The sequence below is a fragment of the Acomys russatus genome, chromosome 3 (assembly GCF_903995435.1).
Source record: "Acomys russatus chromosome 3, mAcoRus1.1, whole genome shotgun sequence".
Lineage (NCBI taxonomy): Eukaryota > Metazoa > Chordata > Mammalia > Rodentia > Muridae > Acomys > Acomys russatus.
The window spans coordinates 70,714,369-70,725,924 of record NC_067139.1 but is presented as its reverse complement, the minus strand read 5'-3'; the positions used below and the strand labels follow the sequence as shown (position 1 = coordinate 70,725,924).

Below are 11,556 nucleotides of genomic sequence, written 5' to 3'. Positions count from 1 at the left end.
TAAAGGACACTTTCTTTTTCTTGCCTTTGGCCCCTCAGAGCCAACCATACTATGCCTTTAAATAAAAAGACCCCGAACTGGGACTCTCGGGACAAGTTACCTGGACATGCCTTCCTCAAGGTTTTAAAAACTCGCCTGCTCTTTTTGATAAAACACTCCACCAGGATTTGACTGATTTCTGTGTCATGCATCCAGACTGGGTAACAAGGGCTATCGGGCCTCAGCTAAAAAGACACAAGACACAACTCTGCAGACAAAAGCGACTCTCAACCCAGCTACCTTGTTGCCAGCCCCAGACCAGACACAAGAGACTCCACATGTCACCAGGTGATGGCAGAGACACATGGTACATGAAAAGTCCTACAAGATCGTCCTATCCCAGAGGCTGATCATACTTGGTATACTGATGACAGCAGCTTCCTAGATTCAGGTACCAGAAGGGCTGGGGTGGCTGTGGTAGATGGACAAAAAGTCATCTGGGCACAGGCCCTTCCTCAAGGGACCTCAGCCCAAAGGGCAGAACTTGTCACCCTAACCAAGGCATTAAAACTTTCCAAAGACAAGAGAGCTAATATGCTAATATTTACACTGATAGCTGATATGCATTTGCTACTGCTCATGTCCATGAGAGTATTTATAAACAAAAAAGACTTCTAACCTCAGAGGACAAGAAGATTAAAAATCAGCCTGAAATTAAAACTCTCCTCAAAGCCCTATTTCTGCCAGAACAAGTGGCCATCATACACTGTCCAGGACACCAAAAAAAACCAAAACAAAATCCTGTTGCCATGGACAACCAACAGGCGGATCAGGTGGCAAAACAAATAGCCAAGTTGGGACTCCTGGTATTGTCTATTGGGGCTAGAGACCCCGCCTCCCCCCCCCACAGCCTGAGGCTTATAACTACTCTTCTAAGGACCAAGCCAAGGCCATCCTAAAAGACATATTTCCTCGGTTTGAACTTCCCAAGGTAATCGGGTCAGATAATGGGCCGGCCTTCGTCTCCCAGGTAAGTCGGACTGGCCAAGACCTTAGAGATTAATTAAAATTTGCATTGTGCTTACAGACCCCAAAGTTCAAGACAGGTTAAAAAAAAAAAAATCGGACTCTAAAAGAGACCTTGACTAAATTGACCATTGAGACTGGCTTAAAAGATTAGAGATGCCTCCTACCCTTTGCTCTATTCAGAGCCAGAAATACTCCCTCACGCTTTAACCTGACCCCCTATGAAATCCTGTATGGGGGACCACCCCCTTTGTCTACTATGCTTAATTCTTATCAACCTTCTGCTTCCAAAACTGACTTACAGGCCTGCCTTAAAGGACTCCAGGCGGTTCAGGCCCAAGTTTGGGCCCCACTGGCCGAACTTTACAAGCCTGGCCACTCTCAGACAGCGGGACATCCCTTCCACGTTGGTGACTCTGTCTACATCCGTCGACACTGATCTCAAGAACTTGAACCTCGCTGGAAGGGGCCTTACACTGTCCTGCTCACCACACCCACCGCTCTCAAGGTCGACGGAATAGCCGCCTGGGTTCATGCCTCTCACGCCAAAGCTGCCCCAGTGACTCTTGACTCTGCTCCAGAGACACCACAGTGACAACTCCATCACTCCCAAGATCCACTCAAGATAAGACTTACCAGATTACGGGATTGACTATAAGTATTCTGCTTCCCATCTTTGTACCCTGTTTTGACTGTAACTCAGGCCCTGATCCTAACTCAACAGTGCCAAGCCCTCCAAAATGGGGACATGCCTTAAGATTAAGGCCAGTTAAAAACCTTAAGGGGGGATTGTAAGGCCCTCTCTCTCAGCCAGCCTGGGAACATGACCCAGGCAAGCTTGGGAAAATGACCCAAAAAGAATTGAAGGCCAGCTCAGCTTCAGTTTCTGAGATCAAAGTGGCCAACCGAGATAAACAATTCCAACTAAGATAAACAATTTTCAGAAAAGTACCATCTTGAAATTCTGGAAATCCCCAACACCCCTCCCTGCCAAAAATAGCTCCCAAGACTAACAACCCCAGCAATAGCCAATAACATTTAGACAAGCACCCCTAGCGACCACCAAGGCCAATCCTAACATAGGACACGTAGCCCCTCCTAATCTTTGCGGTTTTAGCCTTTAAGAGCAGTCTGTAACAGTGACTCGGGGTGCCTCCCTCCCGAGTGAGTGCTGAGGCCCCCTGATGCGCATCAGCAATAAACCTTGTGCTTTTACATCAACACTGTGGTCCTCGAGTGGTCTCTCGTGATGACCCCCTACTACCCGAGTAGACTCTAGGGTCCAACACTATCCTTCCTCTGAGTGCCACCAGGTCTCCCCCTCCAGGGGACATGGTCAAATATGAGGCACCAGAGTACGTGAGAAAGTCATACCCCACTCTCCACTCAACTGTGGAGAATGTTCTGTCCATTGCCTAGATCTGGGTAGGGGTTTAAAGTTTACTGCCTGTATTGTCCTTGGCTGGTGCCTTAGTTTGAGCGGGGGGACCCCTGGGCCCAAATCAAGGCAAGGTATTCTTTAGCACGCCTTTCTGGAAGACTCTCTGGTTTTTGTTTGCTTGTTTGTTTTTTTATTGTGTTTGTTTGTTTGTGCCTCTCTAGTGTTTTACTCAGCGGGTCTCTGGATCTAGAAGAAGGTGTCGGGCCTCTTGGTGGTGAAGCACGGCTTGTGCTGGCGCAGCAACACACAGCGGGGCAGCGGGAACTTCATCTTGGAGTCAGAGACCTGCTTGACAGCTGGCTGGGGGCACTTGCCAGCTGCAAGCTCTTCCACCTTCATGATCTGGATGGAAAGTGCGCGCAGCAGAAGTTAGGTCCCGGCACTCTGAGTACATGTTGTGTGTGCCGCTGCAGGACTGCTAGGGAAGCCAGAGGCTGAACTTCTCAGACACCTCCCCGCCCGCACTCCACTATCTCCCTGGTCTACGACTTCATCTTCTTCAGCTAAGGCGCTAAGTACCAGAACGCAGGACTTGGCCACCACATGGCCGGGCGCAAAGATGCGCATTCGGTACAGCGGTGACATATGGCACTTCCGGCTGGGCAAGCAGCGCCCCGTCACCTTGTACTCCCGAAGCGTGCCTGACGACCTCGTGGCAGCCTGTCCTGCTTCGCAGCCACCCACAAAAGCCAGATTCTCCCTTTAAACTCCAAGGATCACTTTCATAACAAACGTTTAACACTGAGTTGTTTAATGTTTCATTATACCATGAATTATTGACTTTCCTCCATTTTAAGTGTGCAGCCACGAGCTGGAGAGAGGGCTCAGCAATTGAGTACTTGCTGCTCTTTTAGGAGACCTGAGTTCCATTCCCAGAATCTGCATCTGGAGGCTAACAACTGCCTGTAACTCCAGCTCGAGGGGATGCCTGCCCTCTCCTGGCCTTCATGGGCAACTGCATGTACTAACGAGGAAACACATGTGTATACCTAACTAAAAATAAAACAAATCTTTCTAAAGTAAATATGTTTCTGAGGAAAGACTAAACATAATACTCTTCAGAAGCTGATGAGAATGCTCCTTCAGTTTATAAGATCTGCAATATAGCTAAAAACAAACACAGTTTTTTGCTAAAAACAATTATTTTTACATGCAAAAATACTGTGTTATTTAAGTTAAAAGTGAAATCACTTTATAAATCTGTTTTTAGATAACTGCTTGCTCACTTTATAATGTGCACTTTTTTACTGTATAAACAAAATATATTTTATTTACAGGTATGCCAACTCAATGTTCCTTTTCCCCCTGTAAATAGTATGGAAGCCCTCAAGAGCTAACAAGTGTGTCCCCATGTCTTAGGATATTGTGTAGATTGTGTGACTTTTTAACATGAAATGGCCTTCCCACTGTGATTCTCAGCTTACTGATGATAACGGAGGAACATTTGTTTGGGTCTTGTTATACTTGACTCAAACCCTACTGCAATGTGAATTAACGGCCCTACTAAGTAGGAAGGTGTGTGGTTTTATTTGCTGTTCTTCACATTTGATTTTTTTCCTGTATAGACAATGTTTTATTGGCATATTTTATAGGTCTTACTGTAGCTTTTTCCATCCATGTAAGTAAGATATTTTTCTCCTAAACACACATAGACTCAGGATACAGACATGCCTTATTCCGATGCTGAGCACATTACACTTTCCTAAGTGAGTATTTTCTCAATTAGAAATTCATTCTCAATACACACACAGACTCAAAAAGTCAGTCATAAGCCTCTTAATCCTATTTCCTCTGTATTAGGCTTAAAATACTTACATATGATTTGTCTCCACTTTCACTGTTAATCTATAGTTGCTTCCAGCATAGAAACCTATGGGAAAAGTGCAATGCAGATTAAGCAAATCCACGGTTTGAAATCATATTTTATAATATCTAAACATAAATCCATCTGCCATGACTTGTTGGCAGTCAGACTTATTACTGACGGTACCATGAACAAACTTCTACCCCTTGCCTATCATTGACCGAGAGGAAGATGCCAAAGACTTGACCCTGTTTCCTGGCAACGGAGGGATACTCTAGGGCTCTACACATTCTGCTCATGAATACCCAAAGCATTAAGCACACTTTCCCCCAACATCCTGATGTTACAAAGTTGGCCTTAACCTGACACCTGAAAAACTGGATTTCGGGAAGGTTCCACCCATTCGCTGATAAAGTAGTGCATACACTAAGCTGTGTGCACAAACCATGTGGCTTATGCAGAACTCTCTGTGAGTCTGGGACCCACTGGGCACAGGACACCCACGTCACAGATTTCCAATGAACGCTGGGCATGTATGTTAAATTATACATGCCCCATGAGACTCTGAAGGAGTCCATGTAGGCTTAGTTCTCCTTTCCTCGGATGAACCCACCATGCATTCCTCTGTAATAAATCTGACCCAGGTGTGACTGTGTGCTGAGTCCTGTATATCCGGCTAGAAAATCACCAGACCTCGTGCCGCTGTGGGAAGTCCCCCAGCATGGGAACCAGCTGATGCCTCGCCGTCTGCCGGAGCTGCGCATCCTCCAGTCATTTCACTTTTGCTGTTTATTCCTTCGTCTTCCTGCAAGTCATGGGCAAAGCACATCACGCAGTGAGCTCCCCAGTGGGCGCAGATGTTAGGAAATTATTTCATTCTTCTCCTTGAATGATTTTGTTCAGTGCTTTTCCTTTGGTTTAGATGACAACCATGGATCAATTAGTCCTTTTTCATAAGGTAATTGCTGCAAATAACTTATCAATATGGCCTAGGGCTTATAGTGTATTTTAAAGCTGCAACCACTATGCTGGCAGAATCTGAACTAGTCTAAGCTTATAGCCTCAAAATCTACATATATACACCAATAACTTGCCAATATGATGACTCCTGAGGTGGCTGCTTTCCCAACTGTCAACTGTCCAGCTACCAGCTATTCCAACCCCCTCTCAGAAGCTCCGCCTTCCACTTCCTGTCTTTCTGCCCAGCTGATTGGCCAAACAGCACTTTATTGACAACTGCTACATCCACTCAAGGCATTCCTCCACAGGTAATTCTGGAACACCTTCCAATTTATTGCTAGTGATAATACCTGTGTTACTGACCTCATTTTCTTATGGATGGTGCTTCCAAATTATAGAGGACAAGTTTAACCCCTCCCTGTAAATAAAACGTTATAAGGTTCAAAAGAAAGCCCTGTACCATTAAAGTAATCCAAATAAATGCTATTCTGAAGAAATTTACTTGCTGTAACTTCTTTTTCTTTTTATAATTTAGCAACTTCTCTAGGGTACATCAAGTGACTTCCAGAGGTCTATGATTATGTTTTTGATTATTTGAGTTACATTTACTTAAAACAATGAAAATAATATCAAGTTATTTAAATCTAATAATGATAACCAAAACAGTAAAAGATCCATCACTTTTCATCTAAAATACATCCTTTTATATTTTCCCATTTCATGCATGATTAAACCATATCTATAGAGGTCAGTCAGCCAGCTAGAAAGGGTTAAAGTTAAAGCTGGAATTTTAATGCACCAAAAAAAGCGTATTTATTTATTTTTGGTTTTTTGAACCAGGGATTCTCTGTGTACCCTTGGCTGTCCTGGAACTCACTCTGTATACCAGGCTGGTATCTAACTCACAAGATGCACCTGCCTCTGACTCTGAAGTGCTAGGATTAAAGGCGTATGCAACCACTGCCTGGCCTGGCTCCAAATCTTATACTTTACTACATTGTTTTGTTTCCAAGTGTTGGTATGTTTACCAGAAGACATACAGAATTTTGTATACTTGAGAGGAAAAATATTGAAAAATATTTCAGATTAAAATTATGAATGAATTATCACTATGAAGATTTCAACGTGAAAGAACCGTTACTGGTGACAGCTGAAAACATTTTTAAGTAGATGAAAGAGGTTGGAGAGATGGCTCAGTGGGGAAGAGCACTGGCTCCTCTTCCAGAGGTCCTATGTTCAATACCCAGCAACCACATGGTGGTTCACAACCATCGATAATTGAATCTGACACCCTCTTCTGGCATGCAGGGGTACATGCAGACGGAGCACTCATATACATAAAATAAATAAATACATAAATCTTTAAATTAAAGCCAGGTGTGGTGGTGCATGCCTTTAATCCCAGCACTCTGGAGGCAGAGGCAGGTGGATCGATGTGAGTTCGAGGCCAGCCTGGCCTACAAAGTGAGTCCAGGACAGCCATGGCCACACAGAGAAACTCTGTCTCGAAAAACCCAACAAACAAACAAACAAACAAATCTTTAAATTAAAGAAAGAGAAAAAGGGATAGACCAGAGGACAGGTTGAATATTGTACAATATTGTCTTCCAGGCAGAATGTGGTTGTGACACTGTTAAACTCACAGCAAGTATAAGGACATTCACAAGGTTGAACGTATCAGTGTTCTATCATGGAGAGAGAATCCACACTTCTTCCTGAAGATTCATAGGCAACTAAGAGTTGCTAAGGGGAAGGACATGGGAGGCCACAACATGCCCTGAGCATGTACAGGCAGTTAATGATTTTGAGAGAGGAAAAGGCATTTCCTCAAGTGGTGTAGCCACTGGTTAAGATACCCAAGGTTGTAACAGCCTCTTACATATGTTCCTTTAAGAAACTCTACTGAGAGGTTAGGGAGATGGCTCAGAGGTTAAGAGCATTGACTGTTCTACCTAAAGGTTCTGAGTTCAATTCTCAGTAACCATATGGTGGTTCATACAATCTATAATGAGATCTGATTTCCTCTTAGCCTGCAGAGGAATAATGTATAAATAACAAATGGATCATAAAAAAGAAAACTATAATGAAACTCTTTTGAATGCAGAGAGACATAGATGGGGACAGAGACAGACAGACAGACAGACAGACAGACAGAAGAGGGACCCATTAACCTCTACCCTGAGGAACAATTTACAGCTCATAGCTTGTAGGAGACAGAGACTCAGTTTTCTTTAGGCGTACAGCTCATGGTAGATTAAGGATGATCCAGGGCTTGGCCCCACACCCATGTGTGTATGCCAGCACTAATTACACTCAATGGTTATATAAAAAGTAGTAATAAGGACTGGAAAGATGGCTCTCCTGTTCTTGCAGAGGGCTATAGGACATACATACATTTGGTTCTCAGCACCCACACAGGGGCTCAGGGACATCTGGGATTCCTTTTCAGGGAATCTGACCTACATGAGCATCAGCCACATGTGTGGTACACACATATACATGTAGGTAAAACACCAATGCACAAAATTAAGTAATTTTTAAAAAGCAAATACATCTTAAAATTTAAAGTCAAATGTGAGCCATAAAGAAGCATACCTTGAATCCCAGCACTCATGAGGCACATGAGGACAGATTTACGGAGGTTGTAGGTCAGCCTGGTCTACACAGTGAATTCCAATATAGACAGAGATACATAGTGAGACCCTGTCCTGGAAAAACAAATGCTGCTGCCGCTGCTGCTGCTGGCCAGGCACCCTGGTGCGCATATGTATGTGTGTGTGTGTGTGTATATATATATATATATATATATATATATATATATATATATATATATATATATATATATATATATATATGTGTGTGTGTGTGTGTGTGTGTGTGTGTGTGTGTGTATAGATATAGATAGATATAGATATAGATATATATTCCCAGCACTCTGGCTTTAGCTGCTAAGGCCTCATTCAAACCACTCCCTTGGGATTCCTTTTATTTTTTTAACTTCAGGATGGCATTTCCTCAAAAGTTGGCATTGTTTTTTTTTTTTTTTTTTTTTTTAAAGTTGGCATTGTTAAATCTTCTAGGCTTCTCATATTTTCCTTGTCTTACTACTAGTATCAGGACATATCTTTAAGAAAGACTTGGTTTCTTTCACTGGAGAAACAGATTTATAAACCAAGATCAGAGGCTGGAGAGATATCTCAGTGGTTGAGAGCACTGGGGGCTGTTCCAGAATACCCGTGTTCAATTCCTAGCACCCACATGGCAGCTCCCAACTTACTATAACTTCAGTTCCAAGGGATCTGGCACCCTCACACAGACACGCATGCAGGCAAAACACCAATGTGCATAAAAATAAATAAATCTTTAGAACCCGAGATGTGAGTGAGAGTGTGTTTACTGAGATTGCCATCACCTGCCTACCAACCTGACTGCACACTGACTAATATATACTGTATATTAAGTAAGCTCTCTCATATCTATTTTTAAAGTTTTGTTTATTTTATTTTTAGATTTAATCTGTAAAATTTTATTTTTTATTTGTTCACATTACATCCTGCTTATAGTCCCCTCCACTGTCGCCTCCCAATTCCACCCTCTCGCCATCATACCTACTCCCTCCCCTAGTCCACAGAAAGGGGAGCCCTCCTCCCCTACCATCTGACCTCAGCCTATCAAGTCTCATCTGGACTGCCTGCATCCTCTTCCTCTGTGGCCTGGTAAGGCCACCCTGCCAGGGGGAAGGGATCAACCTATGGGAGCCAAAGTCCATGTCAGCAGTAGTCCCTACTCCCCATATTATGGGACCTCAAGGAGACTGTGTTGCCTATCTACTGCATCTGGGCAGAGGGTCCAGGTCCACACCATGCATGCATGGTCCTTGGTTGGTGCATCAGTCTCTGCAGCACCCCCCACCCCACCCGGATTTATTGACTCCATTGGTCTCCTTATGGAGCTCCTGACCCCGCCAGGCCTCTCTATCCCCCACCTCTTCCTTAAGCCTCCCTGTGCTCCACTCAGGAGCTTCTCTGTGTTTCTCAGCATCTACTTGGATCTCCTGCTGGGTGGCGTTTTTCAGGGGACATCTATGGTAGGTTCCCTTCCAGTTCCTTCTCTTCAACTGCTTCCAGTGTCTGTTCTATTTGTCCTTCTGAATGAGAGTTAAGCATCCTTCCTAGGTTCCTTCTTGTTATTTAGTTTCTTTAGGACTCCTGGTTTGTTTTTTGTGGGTTTTTTTTTGTTTTGTTTTGTTTTTTTTTTGTTGTTGTTTTTTTCAATGTGCCTGTTTCTCAGTGACAGAAAGAGAACAGCCAGAGGCATTTGGGGCAGTCTAAAACTGTCATGGCTACCTTTCAGAGGTCAGAGAGGACAGCAAAAAGGCCATGAAGACCCAGCTAGGTTTTAAAGAGAGCAGGGTGGTGGATGTTTGCAAGCCAGAATAGCGTGGGAGTTGGAATGTGTTACAGGTAAGTGCTAACAAGGAACTAAATGCCTCATTCGCCAGAGGTTAGGGGAGATAAGGGTAGTGGCTCTTCCTGGCGGGTGGAGACCTAGTCTACAGGTTTCTGAGGAACGCTGAGTGTAAGTTTTTGTCTATCCACAGGCTATTCTGTTTTAGCATGTCAAGAGTCAAGCCTGAGGTGAGCCCAGACTGTCTTTTTGGATATTGTCCTTGACACTGTCATTTGTGGGGTTTGGGGGCTGGGACACAAATATTTGGGAATGATAGCCACAGTGCTCTAAACACCTTATATGGGAATGCATTTGTTATACATGGCACTGTTTTCTCTAATTCAATAAAAATGCTACAAACCAGTTCACTAAAAGTAAGTATACTGGTTGTTTGGGTGCTCTTAAATAGATTCAGTTTTCTAGATACAAGCTTCTTATATTACATATTTTTATTATCACATAGTAACAAATTACTGAATTCTCTAATACCAAGGACATGATTGAACAAAATGGCTTCATAAAATAAGAAATTTGGGGAGTTTTTTTTTGTTTCTTTGTTGTTTTGAGGACCTGTGTTGGCATGTTTTGGAGCTAGGGGTCGAAAAGAAAGAAGGGGAAATATAGAAATATATAGGGAAAATAAAACAAACACTAGATTAGTGAATCTACTCCTCAACTTAATGCCTTAATTATCACTCACAAGGTTATTTTTAATTCACCGGTATAGAATTTCAAATATAGATGCAAAATAGGTTTAATTTTAGATACAGTGGTACAGAATCCAAATGTAAGACTATTCTTCACACACATTAGATATATTTCTACTATGATATTATGTACTGTACCCATATAACTCAATCATAACACAAGGCTTACTTCCAATACTTTGAAAGTGTTATTGCAGGCTGTTGAGGATACATTAGACAAGTTAATTGTTAGTTTCTCAAATCATGGCCATACCAATTACTAACCTATTTTATCACAAGAGTATACATCTTAGGTGCAAAAGATAGACACGATGTATGGAAAGGTAAGATAATATCTTCTAAAACCTCAGAGACATACAGAATATGGCACTAAAAGTGTTTTTATTATTTTTTAAGATTTACTGACAGTGAGACAGGTTAAGTTCTGGCAAAACCCAGCAAACCTCAAAGAGGATGATTAGCATAAAAAAAAAACCCTCCTTATTAAAATGGCTTCAAATGTGGCAAACAAGCGACTGAGCAAAATGTTCTACCACAGATAGAATGCTGCCTTTAAAAGGTCAAGCTTGGATGCAGACAGAGTCAACAGCCAAACTCTGCCAAGAAAGGGTAAGCAAGTCCTCAGTAGTTCCTGCCTCACAAATATGTCTGTCAGATATAGTGGGCGAGAAGGCTGGAGATGATGCTCTAATGTTATAGAGAGGTTTGGGTGAGTGTTCAGGCAGCAAACTGTCTCTGTCATCTTCTCATTTGGGAAGCTGCTAACTTGCACTCCAGCATACTCAGCTAATCAATTTTACTCTTTCTCAAGTCTCCGATGGGGTTGAAGACTAGATAGTTTAGTTTTACAATTAAGCTTAGTTGTTTAGGGGTTAAGATGTTTTTAGGTCTAGATAGATGTTTTAAGTTGATAATGACTAGATATGATAGATATTGATTTACATTCAGAATTTTAGAAGCATCAAGATAGGAAAGTTGTTTTCTTCAAGGACGTCAAATATAAATAGCCAAAACACTGAGAATGTAACACTTATATAATTCCTGATTATTTCATGGTTGTTCTTGCTGAAGGTAGTGCATTGTATCTGTGTGTAATAATATGAATGTATATGTAAAAGTAAAAATATATATAACAAAACAAAATAAAATAAATCTGAATGTTATAATGTGGTTATCCTGTTCTATTTGTA

General features: G+C 42.4%; 1 pseudogene; it reads right to left on the bottom strand.

Moving 5' to 3' along the window:
- Nucleotides 1-2,632: 2,632 nt before the first annotated feature.
- LOC127187118 (60S ribosomal protein L18a-like) lies at nucleotides 2,633-5,079 on the bottom strand (annotated as a pseudogene).
- Between the last annotated feature and the right edge of the window lie 6,477 nt (nucleotides 5,080-11,556).